The sequence below is a fragment of the Bubalus kerabau genome, chromosome 1, assembly GCF_029407905.1.
Source record: "Bubalus kerabau isolate K-KA32 ecotype Philippines breed swamp buffalo chromosome 1, PCC_UOA_SB_1v2, whole genome shotgun sequence".
NCBI lineage: Eukaryota > Metazoa > Chordata > Mammalia > Artiodactyla > Bovidae > Bubalus > Bubalus kerabau.
In genome coordinates, this window is record NC_073624.1 from 122,645,260 (window position 1) to 122,670,952 (window position 25,693).

At 51.7% G+C, this 25,693-nt stretch overlaps 1 long non-coding RNA gene across 6 annotated transcripts in view; it reads right to left on the reverse strand.

The window, feature by feature from the left end:
• Positions 1-24,301, reverse strand: part of LOC129657449 (uncharacterized) — a 36,670-nt gene extending 12,369 nt beyond the window's left edge. Inside the window, exons 1-2 of one of the 6 annotated variants that reach the window (XR_008716734.1) lie at positions 24,065-24,301; positions 21,619-21,673 (exon numbers count right to left, since the gene is read on the reverse strand). This is a non-coding gene — a long non-coding RNA (uncharacterized LOC129657449). Of the gene's footprint in view, positions 1-2,874; positions 3,708-21,618; positions 21,674-23,756; positions 23,875-24,064 lie in introns of those variants that run through there. The other 5 variants (XR_008716736.1, XR_008716738.1, XR_008716731.1 and 2 more) reach the window with 5 other exon arrangements.
• Between the last annotated feature and the right edge of the window lie 1,392 nt (positions 24,302-25,693).

Consider the following 25,693-nt stretch of genomic DNA (forward strand, 5'->3'; position numbering starts at 1 on the left):
CCGCACACTTCTTGATAGAATGCCACAGTGGAAGGAAAACAGGCCTTCAATGTTTAAACCTCCCTGTGCCAAACACTTGGAGCTTGGTTTGGTTTGGTTTTGTGTTGAATTACACCACCACATAATTTAAACTTTTTACACGTTCTAGTTATTCAGTTCCAAAACACCAAACTTTTATTGCACAAGGTCCCCATGAAAAGGCCCACGCAGCAGGACAGCCACAGATTCTGCCATGAAAGGGCAGCAAGGTGCCCTCCCCCCTTCTTTGCTGCCTGGGCGGCCACCAGGGTTTGAAATCCATGCACCCTACTAAGTTTCTAGGGTGCAATTCGTGGACCCTTCCCTTTCCCATCCCAGCAGGTGCTCCAGGGCCCGCTGGCCTACAAAGCACCAGAAGCAGGGCTGGGCCAGCCGGCCAGAGTTCAGGGTTCTGTCCCTTGGACTTCCAGCGGACACTAGGCTGCTTGGGAAAACCGCGCAGACTCGGAGATTTTTCAGCAGAGGGGTGGAGCGGTAAAGGCCTTGACCCCAAAGGCGAGGCCTTTCTGCGACCGCCAGGTGGGGGAGCTCCGAGAATGTGCCAACAGAGGGCGGAATACGTGGTTCCCTGCTCCACGCAGTCCCAGTGCCCTGACCTGTGGTCCGCACCCGTCCGCTGCGCCCACTGGATGCCGATCCTTGGGGACCCAGGAGCGCACGAAATGGGCGTGCCCAGCCGCAATGGCGACCCCGAGAGCACAAGTGGGAAGCCCTCCCCCACCCCCGCCAGGAGCCGACCCCCGCCGCGACCGGACCCCACCCCTCTCCCCGCGCCGCCAGGGTTCTCCCCGCCCCTGCCGCGCTTCCGGCGGGTTCCCAGCAGCAGTGGCCACCCCCGGGAGCACAACTGGGACCGATCCCCCACCCACAGCCATCGGAATCTCGACCCGCGCAGCCCGGGTTTACCCCGCCCCGGGCGCGCTCCCGGCGCATTCCCAGCCGCAGTGGCCACCTCCGAGAGCACAACTGGGAAGGCCTCCCCCACCCCCGCCAGGAGCCGACCCCCGCCCCGCGCTCCCGGTGCTTTCCCAGCCGCAGTGGGGACCCCCGAGAGCACAACTGGGACCGCCCCCCACCCCCGCCACGACCCGATTCCCGACCCGCGCCCCCCGGGTTCGCCCCACCCCTGGCGCGCTGCCCACCTTCACCGGGGGCTCCCGGTGAGCCCCGCCCCCACGCCCCCACGCCCGGTTCCAGCAGAGGCTCTCGGACCTCGCTACTGCCGCCTGGTCAAACACGAGGACACTACATCCACCCCACAGAGACAATCCAAGCTGTCTATGATTTAGGGATCCAACGAGGACTACAGAAAGGCAAGATGGCCTGACCTAGGAGGGCCATGATATTCTATAGAACCAGACAAAGTTGGTTACCAAGGAAACTTTTTTCCTTGGAACCCGGAAACCTGGTTCTTTGCATATGCAATGACCAACAATTAGCTTGTTACCCAAGCCTGCCTCGCTGCCAGCCCCACCCCCCTCCCCACTCCCCAGAAGACCGGCTCAAAGAAATATTTTAAATCTCAGGCGGAAAACTGGAAGATGTCTTGTCTGTCTCTCTGGATTTAGGTATGTGTCAGTGTGAGCCTTGTGGTTTTTGATAAGATTGCTCAAGTTCTGAGTTCTGATTTCAATGGTCTCAAGACAAGGCAGCCCTTCCAAATCAAACTCCTGGGAATCCAAGAAAACATTGACCTAAATGGAAGTCAGAGTCCCGTGAGCTGGGAACTAGTCAATAGGAAATAGCTAGGGTTTTTGGTTTTGCTCCTCCACTCTAGACATGTCTAAGAGTCAACAACATTAAGCACAACCTGTTCATAGTGCCTAGGTTTCTTTTGAGGTAAAAATTGCTCTATTGTTATACCCGTCACAAGCTCGTTCATCAGCAAGAAAGTACCTGGAAACGACAACAACAAAAGTAAAAAATGTAAATGGGATATGAGCTTTTAGACAAACCCTTAACAATAATTATACTCTAAAATATCTGCCTCTCATAGTCTTGATTGAAGGCAGAGGAGAAGGGGACGACAGAGGATAAGATGGCTGGATGGCATCACTGACTCGATGGACATGAGTTTGAGCAAGCCCCTGGAGTTGGTGACGGACACGGAAGCCTGGCGTCCTGCAGGCCACGGGGTCCCAAAGAGGCAGACACGACTGAGCAACTGAACTGAACTGAACTGACAAACGTTTCTCCAGGTGTTTTGGTTCCCCGAGTTTCTATCCTTGTGCTAAACTAAGTGACGCCAGTGTATTGAATAGCTAGGTCATTTCCAAAGAAATGAAAGTTCTGAAACACTCACGACTTGAAAGGACCTCCCTTTTACACAGAAACAAAAGAGATTTTTGACTCTCCATGAATAGTGTCTGGCACCATCCTGACATGTTAAATGTAAGAAAGCAATTGTTTTGTTTTGTTCTGTTCTGTTCTTGTTGGTGGGGGGGTGGCGCGCTATATCGAATGCCAATATAAAAGTCAGTTCTTGGTTGCTGAAGGGAAATGCATGACTTGTTATTACACGAAGGGATGTGGAATGCAATGGCACTTGAGGAAGGAAAACGAAGTAGTTCTGTCTTCCAGGTGGCAGTTTCAGGATGGGGGAAGCAAAGGAATGGGTACAGAATGGGATAAGGAGGTTGTAGGGAAAGTGGACAACCAGGAAAGAGTTCTGTGCCTAGCACGAGTTTTCTTGAGAGGTTGAACTGCCTTTGCTAATGGAGTTTCAGTTTCTTTACCTCTTAAGTGATCTCTTCTAGGTTGACCTAGAACAGAAATCTTTGGTTAGCTTTGGCTACGTGGAGAAGTAGTGTTTCACGGTGACATATGTGATCCTACCTGACTGTTCGCAACCCTTTTGATATCGATGCACTGCTTCTACTGCTGCTGCCGCCGCCGCCGCCGCCGCCGCCGCTGCTAAGTCGTTTCAGTCGTGTCCGACTCTGTGTGACCCCGTAGACGGCAGCCCACCAGGCCCCGCAGTCCCTGGGGTTCTCTAGGCAAGAACACTGGAGTGGGTGGCCATTTCCTCCTCCCATGCATGAAAGTGAAAAGTGAACGTGAAGTCGCTCAGTGGTGTCCGACTCTTAGCGACCCCATGGACTGCAGCCTACCAGGCTCCTCCGTCCATGGGATTTTCCACGCAAGAGTACTGGAGTGGGGTGCCATTGCCTTCTCCCATATCTATGCGCAAGCCTGCCTAAATCACTGACTTCTAGCTAGCTTTGGGATGCCAATGACCATCCACCCTTACCAGGCAACAGAGAAGAGAAACCACTTACCACAGGAGGTCCTGGTAAAGGAACAAGGAACTAACAAGCTCCCACCAACCAGGATTCTGCAGAGGTCAACAAGAAGTCAGGAAGAGATGGCAGACTGCAGTCCAGAGGTCCTAGCGACTTCCATCTTGCAGCAGAGACCCAGCATAGTCCAAACGAATTCAATGTTGCAACAAATAAATAAACAAATAAAAGGACAGAAGTTCTTTGCACACATGACTGAGATTAGGGGTGAGGCAGTACATGTATGTGCCCGGAAAATCTTAAAGTATAAGAAAGGAAAGAAATTAAAGACAACTGTCAAGCTGTCCAAACTGATAAAAACGAATGATTACACAGTTTTATCTGTATACATTAGCAGATAATAATCTGAAAAGGAAATTAAAAAAATTCCCTTTCAATAATGTCAACATGAATACAACACTTTGCCATGGATGTACTGACGATGACAAGACTGGCACGCTGGAAGTTCTACACCCTGGCTGAAAACTGTCCTGAATACATGGACAGATATTCCATAACGATGGAAAGACTTAGGATGGCAATCCCATGGAATGCATCTTCAATCTGAAATGAAGATTCGATATGATTTGATCGCTCAGAGCTTTTGTGCCATCAACTGTTATTAAAGTATGAAAGAGATAGAGAAAGCTGCTGACTTAGACTTGAGGCGGGGTGTACGCCCTGCTGGGCTCTAGCCAGATATTCTACAGGCACTAGCAGTCAGCTAAGGAAAGAAAGGCACTGTCTCAGGGAATGGCCCCAGGCCCCTCCCCCACGACATGCCTTGAGGTCACATTGGCAGCAGGTGAGTCATCCGGGGCCAAAAACTGATTGACATGAATCTTGAAGAAAGGCAGTATTCCAGGCAAATATAGCATTTCCTTAACATAGATGAGGAGAACAAGGTACGAAGAAAACATACTGTTTTGTTCAAGTCGCTTCTGAGCCTTTTGGGGGAACCGACCTGAAGCCAGAATCGAGCGGCAATCCATAGGATATTTACATCGCTTAAGACAAACATTTCCTTAGGAACAAATGCATTGCTTAGCTCAAGGTTTGTCTGCGAAATGCTTACACATCAGGAGATGGCTCCGAGTTGGGTTTCCACACACAAGAACATGCATGCAAAGGACAAGCCTGCACAGCCCATCTGCCCCCCTCCCCCACAGCCAGCAGCATTTCCAAGTGACCTCCTAAGGCTTTCCCCAAACTACAGGGGCACCTCTGGGTTTCCTGTTTCCCTCACTTCGAACACTTTTCTTTAAAAAAAAAAAAAATCCCGCACACTTCTTGATAGAATGCCACAGTGGAAGGAAAACAGGCCTTCAATGTTTAAACCTCCCTGTGCCAAACACTTGGAGCTTGGTTTGGTTTGGTTTTGTGTTGAATTACACCACCACATAATTTAAACTTTTTACACGTTCTAGTTATTCAGTTCCAAAACACCAAACTTTTATTGCACAAGGTCCCCATGAAAAGGCCCACACAGCAGGACAGCCACAGATTCTGCCATGAAAGGGCAGCAAGGTGCCCTCCCCCCTTCTTTGCTGCCTGGGCGGCCACCAGGGTTTGAAATCCATGCACCCTACTAAGTTTCTAGGGTGCAATTCGTGGACCCTTCCCTTTCCCATCCCAGCAGGTGCTCCAGGGCCCGCTGGCCTACAAAGCGCCAGAAGCAGGGCTGGGCCAGCCGGCCAGAGTTCAGGGTTCTGTCCCTTGGACTTCCAGCGGACACTAGGCTGCTTGGGAAAACCGCGCAGACTCGGAGATTTTTCAGCAGAGGGGTGGAGCGGTAAAGGCCTTGACCCCAAAGGCGAGGCCTTTCTGCGACCACCAGGTGGGGGAGCTCCGAGAATGTGCCAACAGAGGGCGGAATACGTGGTTCCCTGCTCCACGCAGTCCCAGTGCCCTGACCTGTGGTCCGCACCCGTCCGCTGCGCCCACTGGATGCCGATCCTTGGGGACCCAGGAGCGCACGAAATGGGCGTGCCCAGCCGCAATGGCGACCCCGAGAGCACAAGTGGGAAGCCCTCCCCCACCCCCGCCAGGAGCCGACCCCCGCCGCGACCGGACCCCACCCCTCTCCCCGCACCGCCAGGGTTCTCCCCGCCCCTGCCGCGCTTCCGGCGGGTTCCCAGCAGCAGTGGCCACCCCCGGGAGCACAACTGGGACCGATCCCCCACCCACAGCCATCGGAATCTCGACCCGCGCAGCCCGGGTTTACCCCGCCCCGGGCGCGCTCCCGGCGCATTCCCAGCCGCAGTGGCCACCTCCGAGAGCACAACTGGGAAGGCCTCCCCCACCCCCGCCAGGAGCCGACCCCCGCCCCGCGCTCCCGGTGCTTTCCCAGCCGCAGTGGGGACCCCCGAGAGCACAACTGGGACCGCCCCCCACCCCCGCCACGACCCGATTCCCGACCCGCGCCCCCCGGGTTCGCCCCACCCCTGGCGCACTGCCCACCTTCACCGGGGGCTCCCGGTGAGCCCCGCCCCCATGCCCCCACGCCCGGTTCCAGCAGAGGCTCTCGGACCTCGCTACTGCCGCCTGGTCAAACACGAGGACACTACATCCACCCCACAGAGACAATCCAAGCTGTCTATGATTTAGGGATCCAACGAGGACTACAGAAAGGCAAGATGGCCTGACCTAGGAGGGCCATGATATTCTATAGAACCAGACAAAGTTGGTTACCAAGGAAACTTTTTTCCTTGGAACCCGGAAACCTGGTTCTTTGCATATGCAATGACCAACAATTAGCTTGTTACCCAAGCCTGCCTCGCTGCCAGCCCCACCCCCCTCCCCACTCCCCAGAAGACCGGCTCAAAGAAATATTTTAAATCTCAGGCGGAAAACTGGAAGATGTCTTGTCTGTCTCTCTGGATTTAGGTATGTGTCAGTGTGAGCCTTGTGGTTTTTGATAAGATTGCTCAAGTTCTGAGTTCTGATTTCAATGGTCTCAAGACAAGGCAGCCCTTCCAAATCAAACTCCTGGGAATCCAAGAAAACATTGACCTAAATGGAAGTCAGAGTCCCGTGAGCTGGGAACTAGTCAATAGGAAATAGCTAGGGTTTTTGGTTTTGCTCCTCCACTCTAGACATGTCTAAGAGTCAACAACATTAAGCACAACCTGTTCATAGTGCCTAGGTTTCTTTTGAGGTAAAAATTGCTCTATTGTTATACCCGTCACAAGCTCGTTCGTCAGCAAGAAAGTACCTGGAAACGACAACAACAAAAGTAAAAAATGTAAATGGGATATGAGCTTTTAGACAAACCCTTAACAATAATTATACTCTAAAATATCTGCCTCTCATAGTCTTGATTGAAGGCAGAGGAGAAGGGGACGACAGAGGATAAGATGGTTGGATGGCATCACTGACTTGATGGACATGAGTTTGAGCAAGCCCCTGGAGTTGGTGACGGACACGGAAGCCTGGCGTCCTGCAGGCCACGGGGTCCCAAAGAGGCAGACACGACTGAGCAACTGAACTGAACTGAACTGACAAACGTTTCTCCAGGTGTTTTGGTTCCCCGAGTTTCTATCCTTGTGCTAAACTAAGTGACGCCAGTGTATTGAATAGTTAGGTCATTTCCAAAGAAATGAAAGTTCTGAAACACTCACGACTTGAAAGGACCTCCCTTTTACACAGAAACAAAAGAGATTTTTGACTCTCCGTGAATAGTGTCTGGCACCATCCTGACATGTTAAATGTAAGAAAGCAATTGTTTTGTTTTGTTCTGTTCTGTTCTTGTTGGTGGGGGGTGGCGCGCTATATCGAATGCCAATATAAAAGTCAGTTCTTGGTTGCTGAAGGGAAATGCATGACTTGTTATTACACGAAGGGATGTGGAATGCAATGGCACTTGAGGAAGGAAAACGAAGTAGTTCTGTCTTCCAGGTGGCAGTTTCAGGATGGGGGAAGCAAAGGAATGGGTACAGAATGGGATAAGGAGGTTGTAGGGAAAGTGGACCCCCAGGAAAGAGTTCTGTGCCTAGCACGAGTTTTCTTGAGAGGTTGAACTGCCTTTGCTAATGGAGTTTCAGTTTCTTTACCTCTTAAGTGATCTCTTCTAGGTTGACCTAGGACAGAAATCTTTGGTTAGCTTTGGCTACGTGGAGAAGTAGTGTTTCACGGTGACATATGTGATCCTACCTGACTGTTCGCAACCCTTTTGATATCGATGCACTGCTTCTGCTGCTGCTGCTGCTAAGTCGTTTCAGTTGTGTCCGACTCTGTGCGACCCCATACATCGCAGCCCACCAGGTCCCGCAGTCCCTGGGGTTCTCTAGGCAAGAACACTGGAGTGGGTTGCCATTTCCTCCTCCCATGCATGAAAGTGAAAAGTGAACGTGAAGTCGCTCAGTGGTGTCCGACTCTTAGCGACCCCATGGACTGCAGCCTACCAGGCTCCTCCGTCCATGGGATTTTCCACGCAAGAGTACTGGAGTGGGGTGCCATTGCCTTCTCCCATATCTATGCGCAAGCCTGCCTAAATCACTGACTTCTAGCTAGCTTTGGGATGCCAATGACCATCCACCCTTACCAGGCAACAGAGAAGAGAAACCACTTACCACAGGAGGTCCTGGTAAAGGAACAAGGAACTAACAAGCTCCCACCAACCAGGATTCTGCAGAGGTCAACAAGAGGTCAGGAAGAGATGGCAGACTGCAGTCCAGAGGTCCTAGCGACTTCCATCTTGCAGCAGAGACCCAGCATAGTCCAAACGAATTCAATGTTGCAACAAATAAATAAACAAATAAAAGGACAGAAGTTCTTTGCACACATGACTGAGATTAGGGGTGAGGCAGTACATGTATGTGCCCGGAAAATCTTAAAGTACAAGAAAGGAAAGAAATTAAAGACAACTATCAAGCTGTCCAAGTGGATAAAAACGAATGATTACACAGTTTTATCTGTATACATTAGCAGATAATAATCTGAAAAGGAAATTAAAAAAATTCCCTTTCAATAATGTCAACATGAATACAACACTTTGCCATGGATGTAATGACGATGACAAGACTGGCACGCTGGAAATTATACACCCTGGCTGAAAACTGTCCTGAATACATGGACAGATATTCCATAACGATGGAAAGACTTAGGATGGCAATCCCATGGGATGCATCTTCAATCTGAAATGAAGATTCGATAGGATTTGATCGCTCAGAGCTTTTGTGCCATCAACTGTTAATAAAGTATGAAAGAGATAGAGAAAGCTGCTGACTTAGACTTGAGGCGGGGTGTACACCCTGCTGGGCTCTAGCCAGATATTCTACAGGCACTAGCAGTCAGCTAAGGAAAGAAAGGCACTGTCTCAGGGAATGGCACCAGGCCCCCTCCCCCACGACATGCCTTGAGGTCACATTGGCAGCAGGTGAGTCATCCGGGGCTAAACACTGATTGACATGAATCTTGAAGAAAGGCAGTATTCCAGGCAAATATATCATTTCCTTAACATAGATGAGGAGAACAAGGTACGAGGAAAACATACTGTTTTGTTCAAAGTCGCTTCTGAGCCTACTGGGGGAAGCGACCTGAAGCCAGAATCGAGCCGAAATCCATAGGATATTTACATCGCTTAAGACAAACATTTCCTTAGGAAAAAATGCATTGCTTAGCTCAAGGTTTGTCTGCGAAATGCTTACACATTAGGAGATGGCTCCGAGTTGGGTTTCCACACACAAGAACATGCATGCAAAGGACAAGCCTGCACAGCCCATCTGCCCCCCTCCCCCACAGCCAGCAGCATTTCCAAGTGACCTCCTAAGGCTTTCCCCAAACTACAGGGGCACCTCTGGGTTTCCTGTTTCCCTCACTTCGAACACTTTTCTTTAAAAAAAAAAAAAATCCCGCACACTTCTTGATAGAATGCCACAGTGGAAGGAAAACAGGCCTTCAATGTTTAAACCTCCCTGTGCCAAACACTTGGAGCTTGGTTTGGTTTGGTTTTGTGTTGAATTACACCACCACATAATTTAAACTTTTTACACGTTCTAATTATTCAGTTCCAAAACACCAAACTTTTATTGCACAAGGTCCCCATGAAAAGGCCCACGCAGCAGGACAGCCACAGATTCTGCCATGAAAGGGCAGCAAGGTGCCCTCCCCCCTTCTTTGCTGCCTGGGCGGCCACCAGGGTTTGAAATCCATGCACCCTACTAAGTTTCTAGGGTGCAATTCGTGGACCCTTCCCTTTCCCATCCCAGCAGGTGCTCCAGGGCCCGCTGGCCTACAAAGCGCCAGAAGCAGGGCTGGGCCAGCCGGCCAGAGTTCAGGGTTCTGTCCCTTGGACTTCCAGCGGACACTAGGCTGCTTGGGAAAACCGCGCAGACTCGGAGATTTTTCAGCAGAGGGGTGGAGCGGTAAAGGCCTTGACCCCAAAGGCGAGGCCTTTCTGCGACCGCCAGGTGGGGGAGCTCCGAGAATGTGCCAACAGAGGGCGGAATACGTGGTTCCCTGCTCCACGCAGTCCCAGTGCCCTGACCTGTGGTCCGCACCCGTCCGCTGCGCCCACTGGATGCCGATCCTTGGGGACCCAGGAGCGCACGAAATGGGCGTGCCCAGCCGCAATGGCGACCCCGAGAGCACAAGTGGGAAGCCCTCCCCCACCCCCGCCAGGAGCCGACCCCCGCCGCGACCGGACCCCACCCCTCTCCCCGCGCCGCCAGGGTTCTCCCCGCCCCTGCCGCGCTTCCGGCGGGTTCCCAGCAGCAGTGGCCACCCCCGGGAGCACAACTGGGACCGATCCCCCACCCACAGCCATCGGAATCTCGACCCGCGCAGCCCGGGTTTACCCCGCCCCGGGCGCGCTCCCGGCGCGTTCCCAGCCACAGTGGCCACCTCCGAGAGCACAACTGGGAAGGCCTCCCCCACCCCCGCCAGGAGCCGACCCCCGCCCCGCGCTCCCGGTGCTTTCCCAGCCGCAGTGGGGACCCCCGAGAGCACAACTGGGACCGCCCCCCACCCCCGCCACGACCCGATTCCCGACCCGCGCCCCCCGGGTTTGCCCCGCCCCTGGCGCGCTGCCCACCTTCACCGGGGGCTCCCGGTGAGCCCCGCCCCCACGCCCCCACGCCCGGTTCCAGCAGAGGCTCTCGGACCTCGCTACTGCCGCCAGGTCAAACACGAGGACACTACATCCACCCCACAGAGACAATCCAAGCTGTCTATGATTTAGGGATCCAACGAGGACTACAGAAAGGCAAGATGGCCTGACCTAGGAGGGCCATGATATTCTATAGAACCAGACAAAGTTGGTTACCAAGGAAACTTTTTTCCTTGGAACCCGGAAACCTGGTTCTTTGCATATGCAATGACCAACAATTAGCTTGTTACCCAAGCCTGCCTCGCTGCCAGCCCCACCCCCCTCCCCACTCCCCAGAAGACTGGCTCAAAGAAATATTTTAAATCTCAGGCGGAAAACTGGAAGATGTCTTGTCTGTCTCTCTGGATTTAGGTATGTGTCAGTGTGAGCCTTGTGGTTTTTGATAAGATTGCTCAAGTTCTGAGTTCTGATTTCAATGGTCTCAAGACAAGGCAGCCCTTCCAAATCAAACTCCTGGGAATCCAAGAAAACATTGACCTAAATGGAAGTCAGAGTCCCGTGAGCTGGGAACTAGTCAATAGGAAATAGCTAGGGTTTTTGGTTTTGCTCCTCCACTCTAGACATGTCTAAGAGTCAACAACATTAAGCACAACCTGTTCATAGTGCCTAGGTTTCTTTTGAGGTAAAAATTGCTCTATTGTTATACCCGTCACAAGCTCGTTCGTCAGCAAGAAAGTACCTGGAAACGACAACAACAAAAGTAAAAAATGTAAATGGGATATGAGCTTTTAGACAAACCCTTAACAATAATTATACTCTAAAATATCTGCCTCTCATAGTCTTGATTGAAGGCAGAGGAGAAGGGGACAACAGAGGATAAGATGGTTGGATGGCATCACTGACTCGATGGACATGAGTTTGAGCAAGCCCCTGGAGTTGGTGACGGACACGGAAGCCTGGCGTCCTGCAGGCCACGGGGTCCCAAAGAGGCAGACACGACTGAGCAACTGAACTGAACTGAACTGACAAACATTTCTCCAGGTGTTTTGGTTCCCCGAGTTTCTATCCTTGTGCTAAACTAAGTGACGCCAGTGTATTGAATAGCTAGGTCATTTCCAAAGAAATCAAAGTTCTGAAACACTCACGACTTGAAAGGACCTCCCTTTTACACAGAAACAAAAGAGATTTTTGACTCTCCATGAATAGTGTCTGGCACCATCCTGACATGTTAAATGTAAGAAAGCAATTGTTTTGTTTTGTTCTGTTCTGTTCTTGTTGGTGGGGGGTGGCGCGCTATATCGAATGCCAATATAAAAGTCAGTTCTTGGTTGCTGAAGGGAAATGCATGACTTGTTATTACACGAAGGGATGTGGAATGCAATGGCACTTGAGGAAGGAAAACGAAGTAGTTCTGTCTTCCAGGTGGCAGTTTCAGGATGGGGGAAGCAAAGGAATGGGTACAGAATGGGATAAGGAGGTTGTAGGGAAAGTGGACCCCCAGGAAAGAGTTCTGTGCCTAGCACGAGTTTTCTTGAGAGGTTGAACTGCCTTTGCTAATGGAGTTTCAGTTTCTTTACCTCTTAAGTGATCTCTTCTAGGTTGACCTAGGACAGAAATCTTTGGTTAGCTTTGGCTACGTGGAGAAGTAGTGTTTCACGGTGACATATGTGATCCTACCTGACTGTTCGCAACCCTTTTGATATCGATGCACTGCTTCTGCTGCTGCTGCTGCTAAGTCGTTTCAGTTGTGTCCGACTCTGTGCGACCCCATACATCGCAGCCCACCAGGTCCCGCAGTCCCTGGGGTTCTCTAGGCAAGAACACTGGAGTGGGTTGCCATTTCCTCCTCCCATGCATGAAAGTGAAAAGTGAACGTGAAGTCGCTCAGTGGTGTCCGACTCTTAGCGACCCCATGGACTGCAGCCTACCAGGCTCCTCCGTCCATGGGATTTTCCACGCAAGAGTACTGGAGTGGGGTGCCATTGCCTTCTCCCATATCTATGCGCAAGCCTGCCTAAATCACTGACTTCTAGCTAGCTTTGGGATGCCAATGACCATCCACCCTTACCAGGCAACAGAGAAGAGAAACCACTTACCACAGGAGGTCCTGGTAAAGGAACAAGGAACTAACAAGCTCCCACCAACCAGGATTCTGCAGAGGTCAACAAGAGGTCAGGAAGAGATGGCAGACTGCAGTCCAGAGGTCCTAGCGACTTCCATCTTGCAGCAGAGACCCAGCATAGTCCAAACGAATTCAATGTTGCAACAAATAAATAAACAAATAAAAGGACAGAAGTTCTTTGCACACATGACTGAGATTAGGGGTGAGGCAGTACATGTATGTGCCCGGAAAATCTTAAAGTACAAGAAAGGAAAGAAATTAAAGACAACTATCAAGCTGTCCAAGTGGATAAAAACGAATGATTACACAGTTTTATCTGTATACATTAGCAGATAATAATCTGAAAAGGAAATTAAAAAAATTCCCTTTCAATAATGTCAACATGAATACAACACTTTGCCATGGATGTAATGACGATGACAAGACTGGCACGCTGGAAATTATACACCCTGGCTGAAAACTGTCCTGAATACATGGACAGATATTCCATAACGATGGAAAGACTTAGGATGGCAATCCCATGGGATGCATCTTCAATCTGAAATGAAGATTCGATAGGATTTGATCGCTCAGAGCTTTTGTGCCATCAACTGTTAATAAAGTATGAAAGAGATAGAGAAAGCTGCTGACTTAGACTTGAGGCGGGGTGTACACCCTGCTGGGCTCTAGCCAGATATTCTACAGGCACTAGCAGTCAGCTAAGGAAAGAAAGGCACTGTCTCAGGGAATGGCACCAGGCCCCCTCCCCCACGACATGCCTTGAGGTCACATTGGCAGCAGGTGAGTCATCCGGGGCTAAACACTGATTGACATGAATCTTGAAGAAAGGCAGTATTCCAGGCAAATATATCATTTCCTTAACATAGATGAGGAGAACAAGGTACGAGGAAAACATACTGTTTTGTTCAAAGTCGCTTCTGAGCCTACTGGGGGAAGCGACCTGAAGCCAGAATCGAGCCGAAATCCATAGGATATTTACATCGCTTAAGACAAACATTTCCTTAGGAAAAAATGCATTGCTTAGCTCAAGGTTTGTCTGCGAAATGCTTACACATTAGGAGATGGCTCCGAGTTGGGTTTCCACACACAAGAACATGCATGCAAAGGACAAGCCTGCACAGCCCATCTGCCCCCCTCCCCCACAGCCAGCAGCATTTCCAAGTGACCTCCTAAGGCTTTCCCCAAACTACAGGGGCACCTCTGGGTTTCCTGTTTCCCTCACTTCGAACACTTTTCTTTAAAAAAAAAAAAAATCCCGCACACTTCTTGATAGAATGCCACAGTGGAAGGAAAACAGGCCTTCAATGTTTAAACCTCCCTGTGCCAAACACTTGGAGCTTGGTTTGGTTTGGTTTTGTGTTGAATTACACCACCACATAATTTAAACTTTTTACACGTTCTAATTATTCAGTTCCAAAACACCAAACTTTTATTGCACAAGGTCCCCATGAAAAGGCCCACGCAGCAGGACAGCCACAGATTCTGCCATGAAAGGGCAGCAAGGTGCCCTCCCCCCTTCTTTGCTGCCTGGGCGGCCACCAGGGTTTGAAATCCATGCACCCTACTAAGTTTCTAGGGTGCAATTCGTGGACCCTTCCCTTTCCCATCCCAGCAGGTGCTCCAGGGCCCGCTGGCCTACAAAGCGCCAGAAGCAGGGCTGGGCCAGCCGGCCAGAGTTCAGGGTTCTGTCCCTTGGACTTCCAGCGGACACTAGGCTGCTTGGGAAAACCGCGCAGACTCGGAGATTTTTCAGCAGAGGGGTGGAGCGGTAAAGGCCTTGACCCCAAAGGCGAGGCCTTTCTGCGACCGCCAGGTGGGGGAGCTCCGAGAATGTGCCAACAGAGGGCGGAATACGTGGTTCCCTGCTCCACGCAGTCCCAGTGCCCTGACCTGTGGTCCGCACCCGTCCGCTGCGCCCACTGGATGCCGATCCTTGGGGACCCAGGAGCGCACGAAATGGGCGTGCCCAGCCGCAATGGCGACCCCGAGAGCACAAGTGGGAAGCCCTCCCCCACCCCCGCCAGGAGCCGACCCCCGCCGCGACCGGACCCCACCCCTCTCCCCGCGCCGCCAGGGTTCTCCCCGCCCCTGCCGCGCTTCCGGCGGGTTCCCAGCAGCAGTGGCCACCCCCGGGAGCACAACTGGGACCGATCCCCCACCCACAGCCATCGGAATCTCGACCCGCGCAGCCCGGGTTTACCCCGCCCCGGGCGCGCTCCCGGCGCGTTCCCAGCCACAGTGGCCACCTCCGAGAGCACAACTGGGAAGGCCTCCCCCACCCCCGCCAGGAGCCGACCCCCGCCCCGCGCTCCCGGTGCTTTCCCAGCCGCAGTGGGGACCCCCGAGAGCACAACTGGGACCGCCCCCCACCCCCGCCACGACCCGATTCCCGACCCGCGCCCCCCGGGTTTGCCCCGCCCCTGGCGCGCTGCCCACCTTCACCGGGGGCTCCCGGTGAGCCCCGCCCCCACGCCCCCACGCCCGGTTCCAGCAGAGGCTCTCGGACCTCGCTACTGCCGCCAGGTCAAACACGAGGACACTACATCCACCCCACAGAGACAATCCAAGCTGTCTATGATTTAGGGATCCAACGAGGACTACAGAAAGGCAAGATGGCCTGACCTAGGAGGGCCATGATATTCTATAGAACCAGACAAAGTTGGTTACCAAGGAAACTTTTTTCCTTGGAACCCGGAAACCTGGTTCTTTGCATATGCAATGACCAACAATTAGCTTGTTACCCAAGCCTGCCTCGCTGCCAGCCCCACCCCCCTCCCCACTCCCCAGAAGACTGGCTCAAAGAAATATTTTAAATCTCAGGCGGAAAACTGGAAGATGTCTTGTCTGTCTCTCTGGATTTAGGTATGTGTCAGTGTGAGCCTTGTGGTTTTTGATAAGATTGCTCAAGTTCTGAGTTCTGATTTCAATGGTCTCAAGACAAGGCAGCCCTTCCAAATCAAACTCCTGGGAATCCAAGAAAACATTGACCTAAATGGAAGTCAGAGTCCCGTGAGCTGGGAACTAGTCAATAGGAAATAGCTAGGGTTTTTGGTTTTGCTCCTCCACTCTAGACATGTCTAAGAGTCAACAACATTAAGCACAACCTGTTCATAGTGCCTAGGTTTCTTTTGAGGTAAAAATTGCTCTATTGTTATACCCGTCACAAGCTCGTTCGTCAGCAAGAAAGTACCTGGAAACGACAACAACAAAAGTAAAAAATGTAAATGGGATATGAGCTTTTAGACAAACCCTTAACAATAATTATACTCTAAAATATCTGCCTCTCATAGTCTTGATTGAAGGCAGAGGAGAAGGGGACAACAGAGGATAAGATGGTTGGATGGCATCACTGACTCGATGGACATGAGTTTGAGCAAGCCCCTGGAGTTGGTGACGGACACGGAAGCCTGGCGTCCTGCAGGCCACGGGGTCCCAAAGAGGCAGACACGACTGAGCAACTGAACTGAACTGAACTGACAAACATTTCTCCAGGTGTTTTGGTTCCCCGAGTTTCTATCCTTGTGCTAAACTAAGTGACGCCAGTGTATTGAATAGCTAGGTCATTTCCAAAGAAATCAAAGTTCTGAAACACTCACGACTTGAAAGGACCTCCCTTTTACACAGAAACAAAAGAGATTTTTGACTCTCCATGAATAGTGTCTGGCACCATCCTGACATGTTAAATGTAAGAAAGCAATTGTTTTGTTTTGTTCTGTTCTGTTCTTGTTGGTGGGGGGTGGCGCGCTATATCGAATGCCAATATAAAAGTCAGTTCTTGGTTGCTGAAGGGAAATGCATGACTTGTTATTACACGAAGGGATGTGGAATGCAATGGCACTTGAGGAAGGAAAACGAAGTAGTTCTGTCTTCCAGGTGGCAGTTTCAGGATGGGGGAAGCAAAGGAATGGGTACAGAATGGGATAAGGAGGTTGTAGGGAAAGTGGACCCCCAGGAAAGAGTTCTGTGCCTAGCACGAGTTTTCTTGAGAGGTTGAACTGCCTTTGCTAATGGAGTTTCAGTTTCTTTACCTCTTAAGTGATCTCTTCTAGGTTGACCTAGGACAGAAATCTTTGGTTAGCTTTGGCTACGTGGAGAAGTAGTGTTTCACGGTGACATATGTGATCCTACCTGACTGTTCGCAACCCTTTTGATATCGATGCACTGCTTCTGCTGCTGCTGCTGCTAAGTCGTTTCAGTTGTGTCCGACTCTGTGCGACCCCATACATCGCAGCCCACCAGGTCCCGCAGTCCCTGGGGTTCTCTAGGCAAGAACACTGGAGTGGGTTGCCATTTCCTCCTCCCATGCATGAAAGTGAAAAGTGAACGTGAAGTCGCTCAGTGGTGTCCGACTCTTAGCGACCCCATGGACTGCAGCCTACCAGGCTCCTCCGTCCATGGGATTTTCCACGCAAGAGTACTGGAGTGGGGTGCCATTGCCTTCTCCCATATCTATGCGCAAGCCTGCCTAAATCACTGACTTCTAGCTAGCTTTGGGATGCCAATGACCATCCACCCTTACCAGGCAACAGAGAAGAGAAACCACTTACCACAGGAGGTCCTGGTAAAGGAACAAGGAACTAACAAGCTCCCACCAACCAGGATTCTGCAGAGGTCAACAAGAGGTCAGGAAGAGATGGCAGACTGCAGTCCAGAGGTCCTAGCGACTTCCATCTTGCAGCAGAGACCCAGCATAGTCCAAACGAATTCAATGTTGCAACAAATAAATAAACAAATAAAAGGACAGAAGTTCTTTGCACACATGACTGAGATTAGGGGTGAGGCAGTACATGTATGTGCCCGGAAAATCTTAAAGTACAAGAAAGGAAAGAAATTAAAGACAACTATCAAGCTGTCCAAGTGGATAAAAACGAATGATTACACAGTTTTATCTGTATACATTAGCAGATAATAATCTGAAAAGGAAATTAAAAAAATTCCCTTTCAATAATGTCAACATGAATACAACACTTTGCCATGGATGTAATGACAATGACAAGACTGGCACGCTGGAAATTATACACCCTGGCTGAAAACTGTCCTGAATACATGGACAGATATTCCATAACGATGGAAAGACTTAGGATGGCAATCCCATGGGATGCATCTTCAATCTGAAATGAAGATTCGATAGGATTTGATCGCTCAGAGCTTTTGTGCCATCAACTGTTATTAAAGTATGAAAGAGATAGAGAAAGCTGCTGACTTAGACTTGAGGCGGGGTGTACGCCCTGCTGGGCTCTAGCCAGATATTCTACAGGCACTAGCAGTCAGCTAAGGAAAGAAAGGCACTGTCTCAGGGAATGGCACCAGGCCCCCTCCCCCACGACATGCCTTGAGGTCACATTGGCAGCAGGTGAGTCATCCGGGGCCAAACACTGATTGACATGAATCTTGAAGAAAGGCAGTATTCCAGGCAAATATATCATTTCCTTAACATAGATGAGGAGAACAAGGTACGAGGAAAACATACTGTTTTGTTCAAAGTCGCTTCTGAGCCTACTGGGGGAAGCGACCTGAAGCCAGAATCGAGCCGAAATCCATAGGATATTTACATCGCTTAAGACAAACATTTCCTTAGGAAAAAATGCATTGCTTAGCTCAAGGTTTGTCTGCGAAATGCTTACACATTAGGAGATGGCTCCGAGTTGGGTTTCCACACACAAGAACATGCATGCAAAGGACAAGCCTGCACAGCCCATCTGCCCCCCTCCCCCACAGCCAGCAGCATTTCCAAGTGACCTCCTAAGGCTTTCCCCAAACTACAGGGGCACCTCTGGGTTTCCTGTTTCCCTCACTTCGAACACTTTTCTTTAAAAAAAAAAAAAATCCCGCACACTTCTTGATAGAATGCCACAGTGGAAGGAAAACAGGCCTTCAATGTTTAAACCTCCCTGTGCCAAACACTTGGAGCTTGGTTTGGTTTGGTTTTGTGTTGAATTACACCACCACATAATTTAAACTTTTTACACGTTCTAGTTATTCAGTTCCAAAACACCAAACTTTTATTGCACAAGGTCCCCATGAAAAGGCCCACGCAGCAGGACAGCCACAGATTCTGCCATGAAAGGGCAGCAAGGTGCCCTCCCCCCTTCTTTGCTGCCTGGGCGGCCACCAGGGTTTGAAATCCATGCACCCTACTAAGTTTCTAGGGTGCAATTCGTGGACCCTTCCCTTTCCCATCCCAGCAGGTGCTCCAGGGCCCGCTGGCCTACAAAGCGCCAGAAGCAGGGCTGGGCCAGCCGGCCAGAGTTCAGGGTTCTGTCCCTTGGACTTCCAGCGGACACTAGGCTGCTTGGGAAAACCGCGCAGACTCGGAGATTTTTCAGCAGAGGGGTGGAGCGGTAAAGGCCTTGACCCCAAAGGCGAGGCCTTTCTGCGACCGCCAGGTGGGGGAGCTCCGAGAATGTGCCAACAGAGGGCGGAATACGTGGTTCCCTGCTCCACGCAGTCCCAGTGCCCTGACCTGTGGTCCGCACCCGTCCGCTGCGCCCACTGGATGCCGATCCTTGGGGACCCAGGAGCGCACGAAATGGGCGTGCCCAGCCGCAATGGCGACCCCGAGAGCACAAGTGGGAAGCCCTCCCCCACCCCCGCCAGGAGCCGACCCCCGCCGCGACCGGACCCCACCCCTCTCCCCGCGCCGCCAGGGTTCTTCCCGCCCCTGCCGCGCTTCCGGCGGGTTCCCAGCAGCAGTGGCCACCCCCAGGAGCACAACTGGGACCGATCCCCCACCCACAGCCATCGGAATCTCGACCCGCGCAGCCCGGGTTTACCCCGCCCCGGGCGCGCTCCCGGCGCGTTCCCAGCCACAGTGGCCACCTCCGAGAGCACAACTGGGAAGGCCTCCCCCACCCCCGCCAGGAGCCGACCCCCGCCCCGCGCTCCCGGTGCTTTCCCAGCCGCAGTGGGGACCCCCGAGAGCACAACTGGGACCGCCCCCCACCCCCGCCACGACCCGATTCCCGACCCGCGCCCCCCGGGTTTGCCCCGCCCCTGGCGCGCTGCCCACCTTCACCGGGGGCTCCCGGTGAGCCCCGCCCCCACGCCCCCACGCCCGGTTCCAGCAGAGGCTCTCGGACCTCGCTACTGCCGCCAGGTCAAACACGAGGACACTACATCCACCCCACAGAGACAATCCAAGCTGTCTATGATTTAGGGATCCAACGAGGACTACAGAAAGGCAAGATGGCCTGACCTAGGAGGGCCATGATATTCTATAGAACCAGACAAAGTTGGTTACCAAGGAAACTTTTTTCCTTGGAACCCGGAAACCTGGTTCTTTGCATATGCAATGACCAACAATTAGCTTGTTACCCAAGCCTGCCTCGCTGCCAGCCCCACCCCCCTCCCCACTCCCCAGAAGACTGGCTCAAAGAAATATTTTAAATCTCAGGCGGAAAACTGGAAGATGTCTTGTCTGTCTCTCTGGATTTAGGTATGTGTCAGTGTGAGCCTTGTGGTTTTTGATAAGATTGCTCAAGTTCTGAGTTCTGATTTCAATGGTCTCAAGACAAGGCAGCCCTTCCAAATCAAACTCCTGGGAATCCAAGAAAACATTGACCTAAATGGAAGTCAGAGTCCCGTGAGCTGGGAACTAGTCAATAGGAAATAGCTAGGGTTTTTGGTTTTGCTCCTCCACTCTAGACATGTCTAAGAGTCAACAACATTAAGCACAACCTGTTCATAGTGCCTAGGTTTCTTTTGAGGTAAAAATTGCTCTATTGTTATACCCGTCACAAGCTCGTTCGTCAGCAAGAAAGTACCTGGAAACGACAACAACAAAAGTAAAAAATGTAAATGGGATATGAGCTTTTAGACAAACCCTTAACAATAATTATACTCTAAAATATCTGCCTCTCATAGTCTTGATTGAAGGCAGAGGAGAAGGGGACGACAGAGGATAAGATGGCTGGATGGCATCACTGACTCGATGGACATGAGTTTGAGCAAGCCCCTGGAGTTGGTGACGGACACGGAAGCCTGGCGTCCTGCAGGCCACGGGGTCCCAAAGAGGCAGACACGACTGAGCAACTGAACTGAACTGAACTGACAAACGTTTCTCCAGGTGTTTTGGTTCCCCGAGTTTCTATCCTTGTGCTAAACTAAGTGACGCCAGTGTATTGAATAGCTAGGTCATTTCCAAAGAAATGAAAGTTCTGAAACACTCACGACTTGAAAGGACCTCCCTTTTACACAGAAACAAAAGAGATTTTTGACTCTCCATGAATAGTGTCTGGCACCATCCTGACATGTTAAATGTAAGAAAGCAATTGTTTTGTTTTGTTCTGTTCTGTTCTTGTTGGTGGGGGGTGGCGCGCTATATCGAATGCCAATATAAAAGTCAGTTCTTGGTTGCTGAAGGGAAATGCATGACTTGTTATTACACGAAGGGATGTGGAATGCAATGGCACTTGAGGAAGGAAAACGAAGTAGTTCTGTCTTCCAGGTGGCAGTTTCAGGATGGGGGAAGCAAAGGAATGGGTACAGAATGGGATAAGGAGGTTGTAGGGAAAGTGGACCCCCAGGAAAGAGTTCTGTGCCTAGCACGAGTTTTCTTGAGAGGTTGAACTGCCTTTGCTAATGGAGTTTCAGTTTCTTTACCTCTTAAGTGATCTCTTCTAGGTTGACCTAGGACAGAAATCTTTGGTTAGCTTTGGCTACGTGGAGAAGTAGTGTTTCACGGTGACATATGTGATCCTACCTGACTGTTCGCAACCCTTTTGATATCGATGCACTGCTTCTGCTGCTGCTGCCGCCGCCGCCGCTGCTAAGTCGTTTCAGTCGTGTCCGACTCTGTGCGACCCCATACATCGCAGCCCACCAGGTCCCGCAGTCCCTGGGGTTCTCTAGGCAAGAACACTGGAGTGGGTTGCCATTTCCTCCTCCCATGCATGAAAGTGAAAATGAACGTGAAGTCGCTCAGTGGTGTCCGACTCTTAGCGACCCCATGGACTGCAGCCTACCAGGTTCCTCTGTCCGTGGGATTTTCCACGCAAGAGTACTGGAGTGGGGTGCCATTGCCTTCTCCCATATCTATGCACAAGCCTGCCTAAATAATTGACTTCTAGCTATCTTTGGGATGACAATGACCATCCACCCTTAGCAGGCAACAGAGAAGTGAAAACACTTACCACAGGAGGTCCTGGTAAGCAACAAGGAACTTACAAGCTCCCACCAAGCAGGATTCTGCAGAGGTCAACAAGAGGTCAGTAAGAGATGGCAGACTGCAGTCCATAGGTCCTAGCGACTTCCATCTTTCAGCAGAGACCCAGCATAGTCAAAACGAATTCAATGTTGCAAAAAATAAGGACAGAAGTTCTTTGAACACATGACTGAGTTTAGGGGTGAGGTAGTACATGTATGTGCCCGGAAAATCTTAAATATGAAAAAGGAAAGAAATTAAAGAAACTATCAAGCTGTCCAAACTGATAAAAACGAATGATTACACAGTTTTCTCTGTATACATTAGCAGATAATTGTCTGAAAAGGAATTTTAAAAAATTCCCTTTCAATAATGTCAACATGAATACAACACTTTGCCATGTATTAATGACGATGACAAGACTGGCACACTGGAAATTATACACCCTGGCTGAAAACTATCCTGAATACATGGACAGATATCCCATAATGATGGAAAGACTTAAGATGGCAATCACATGGAATGCATCTTCAATCTGAAATAAATATTCGATATGGTTTGATCGCTCAGAGCTTTTGTGTCATCAATTGTTATTAAAGTATAAAAGATATAGAGAAAGCTGCTAACTTAGTCTTGAGGCTGGATGTACGCCCTGCTGGGCTCTAGCCAGGTATTCTACAGGCACTAGCAGTCAGCTAAGGAAAGAAAGGCACTGTCTCAGGGAATGGCACCAGGCCCCTCCCCCACGATATGCCTTGAGATAACATTGGCAGCAGGTGAGTCATCCCGGGCCAAAATTTGATAGACCTGAATCTTGAAGAAAGGCAGTATTCAAGGCAAATATATCATTTCCTTAATATAGATAAGGAGAACAAGCTAGGAGGAAAACATACTGTTTTGTTCAAGTTGCTTCTGAGCCGTTTCGGGGAACCGACCTGAAGCCAGAGTCTAGCGGAAATACATAGGATATTTATATCACTTATGACAAACATTTCCTCAGGAAAAAATGCATTGCTTAGCTCAAGGTTTGTCTGCGAAATGCTTACACATCAGGAGATGGCTCCGAGCTGGGTTTCCACACACAAGAACATGCATGCAAAGGACAAGCCTGCACAGCCAATCTGCCCCACCCCACAGCAAGCAGCATTTCCAAGTGACCTCCTTAGGCCTTCCCCAAACTACAGGGGCACCTCTGGGTTTCCTGTTTCCCTCACTTCGAACACTTTTCTTAAAAAAAAAAAAATATCCCGCACACTTCTTGATAAATGCCACAGTGGAAGGAAACAGGCCTTCAATAGTAGGACCTCCATTTGAAAAACACTTGGAGCTGGTTTTGTTTTAATTACACCACCACATAATTTAAACTTTTTACACGTTCTAATTATTCAGTTCCAAAACACCAAACTTTTCTTCCACAGGGTCCCCATGAAAAGGCCCACGCAGCAGGACAGCCACAGATTCTGACATGAAAGGGCAGCAAGGTACCCTCCCCCCTTCTTTGCTGCCTGGGCGGCCACCAGGGTTTGAAATCCATGCACCCTACTAAGTTTCTAGGGTGCAATCCGTGGACCCTTCGCTTTCCCATCCCAGTAGGTGCTCAAGGGCCCGCTTGCCTACAAAGTGCCAGAAGCAGGGCTGGGCCAGCCGGCCAGAGTTCAGGGTTCTGTCCCTTGGACTTCTAGCGGACACTAGGCTGCTTGGGAAACCCGCGCAGACTCGCAGATTTTTCAGCCAAGGGGTGGAGCGGTAAAGGCCTTGACCCCAAAGGCGAGGCCTTTCTGCGACCGCCAGGTTGGGGAGCTCCGAGAATGTACCAACAGGCGGCGGAATACGTGGTTCCCTGCTTCACGCAGTCCCAGTGCCTTTACCAGTGGTCCACAGCCCTCCGCTGCACCCACGGGATGGCGATCCTTGGGGACCCAGGAGCGGACGAAATGGGTGTTCCCAGCCTCAGTGGAGACCCCGAGAGCACAACTGGGAAGCCCTCCCCATCCCCGCCAAGAGCCAACCCCCGCCACATCCGGACCCCCTCCCCTCGCGCCAGGGTTCGCCCCGCCCCTGCCGCCCTCCCGGCCGTTCCCAGCCGCAGTGGCGACCCCCGGGAGCACAACTGGGACCGACCCCCACCTCCAGCCATCGTAATCTCGACCCGCGCAGCCGGAGTTTACCCCGCCCCGGTGCGCTCCCGGCGCGTTTCCAGCCGCAGTGGCCACTTCCGAGAACACTACTGGGACCGCTTCCCACCCCCTCCCGACCGGAAACCCGCCCCGCGCCGCCCGGTTTCGCCCCGCCCCTGCCTCGCTCCCGGTACCTTTCCAGCCGCAGTGGGGACCCCCGAGAGCACAACTGGGACCGCCCCCCACCCCCTCCCGATCGGAACCCCGACCCGCGCCGCCCTGTTTCGCCCCGCCCCTGCCACGCTCCCGGTACCTTACCAATTTCTAGCGTTCACGCCCGGGTAGGAGCAGGATGTAGGAGTGTGGGAGATGTGTCTGGAGCCTGACAGCCTCAGCTCCGCTCTGGCCTGCCCTTTGGACCTAGGAGCCAGGCCAACTTGCAGAGGGCTTATTGCCCTACTGTATGCAAACTACCAAGGCCTACCGCAAGGAGAGCTCTGTCGGAGGGAAGGGAAGTGCCCCAGGCTGCGTTCCCAAGCTGTTGCTAGGCAACCCAGACTCAGCGCTAAACGGAGGCAATCAGGGTCCTAGTGCCCCAGTCTTGAGGAGGGAGCTCCACAGCCAGAGTGTTCCTCCGTTTGTGCCCAGAAAGCGCCTGCCAGACTGGGCTTCCCTGGAGCTCTGTTGCAGAGCAGAGACGTGTGGATGTGTTTTGGAGCCTTGACTTGTGCGTTTGGGCTCCCTAGCACAGCCCCAGCGTAGGGGAACCAGCCCCTTAGCAAAGAGCTCCAGGCAGTGCTTTGTGCCCAGGCCTGGATGCCCAGTCCCAGCACGCGGGAGAGATGAGTTAGGCCGTCGGCGGGTTCTTGCAAGCCTGTATTGGAAAGGACCGAATGAGCTTCACACCGGCGGAGCTGCAGATCTGTGCCCAGGCGCGATAGGACAGAGCCCCTGTCGAGAGGCCGCTCTGCCTGAGCGAGCCTCGCCAAGCCCTTCCCAGCTTCCAGCTTTCGCGCAGGGGAAGGAACAGACTGCGGAAGTGGGGGAGACGTGACTGGCGGGCGCCTTACTGGCCTCAGCTCCGCTCTTCCCTTCCCTTTGCACCTATGATCCATGCCTCCTTGCAGAGGGCTTAAGGCCCGAAGGAGAGCTCTGTCAGAGGGAAGGGAAGCGCCCGAGGCTGCATTCCCAGCTGTTGCTTAGCCGCCCAGACTCAGTGCTGCACAGGGGGAATCAGGCTCTCTGTGCCCCTATGTTGGGCACACAGCTTCACACACAGGTGTGTCTCCGTAGGAATCAAGAAAGTTCCTGACAGAGTGAGGTTCACTAGAGCTATACTAAAGAGCAAAGACTTGTCCATGTGGTCTTGCCTTCTCCTGTGCGTTTGGGTCTCCGGGCTCACTCCCAGCTCCGTGGAAACAACCCCTGAGAAAATATCTTCAAGATCCGCTTTTCCCAGTGTCTGGGAACTGGGGTTCGTAGGAGGAGAGAAAAGCACGCCTCCATCGGGAACGAAAAGGCAGCCAACCTGCCTGTGTTTTGAAGCCTCTATTTGGAAGGAATGGGTTAGCTTCTCCTAAAGGAGACCTCCAGATCTGCTCAGAAGTCGGTAATTCCAGAGGCAGGGTGCTGGTTCCTGATTGCCCTTTGCTAGCCTTGCAAAGATATTCCTAGGTTCTAGAGTTATTTTCCATGAAGGAGCAGGCTTCGGGAATGTGTCAGACGGGACTGGCTCCTTATTGGCCTCAGCTCAGCTATTGCCTTTCCATTCAAACTAGGACAAGGGCCTACTTTATGAAGGGTAAGGGTCTTCTTCTTTGCAAACTGCCAAGGGCTACAGCAATGAGACCTCTGTCAAGGCGAGGGAAGCCTAAGAGGATGGATTCTCAAGCAGGTGCTTTGCCACAAAGCATCAGCACCCCACGGAGAGAATCAAGCTCCCTGTGC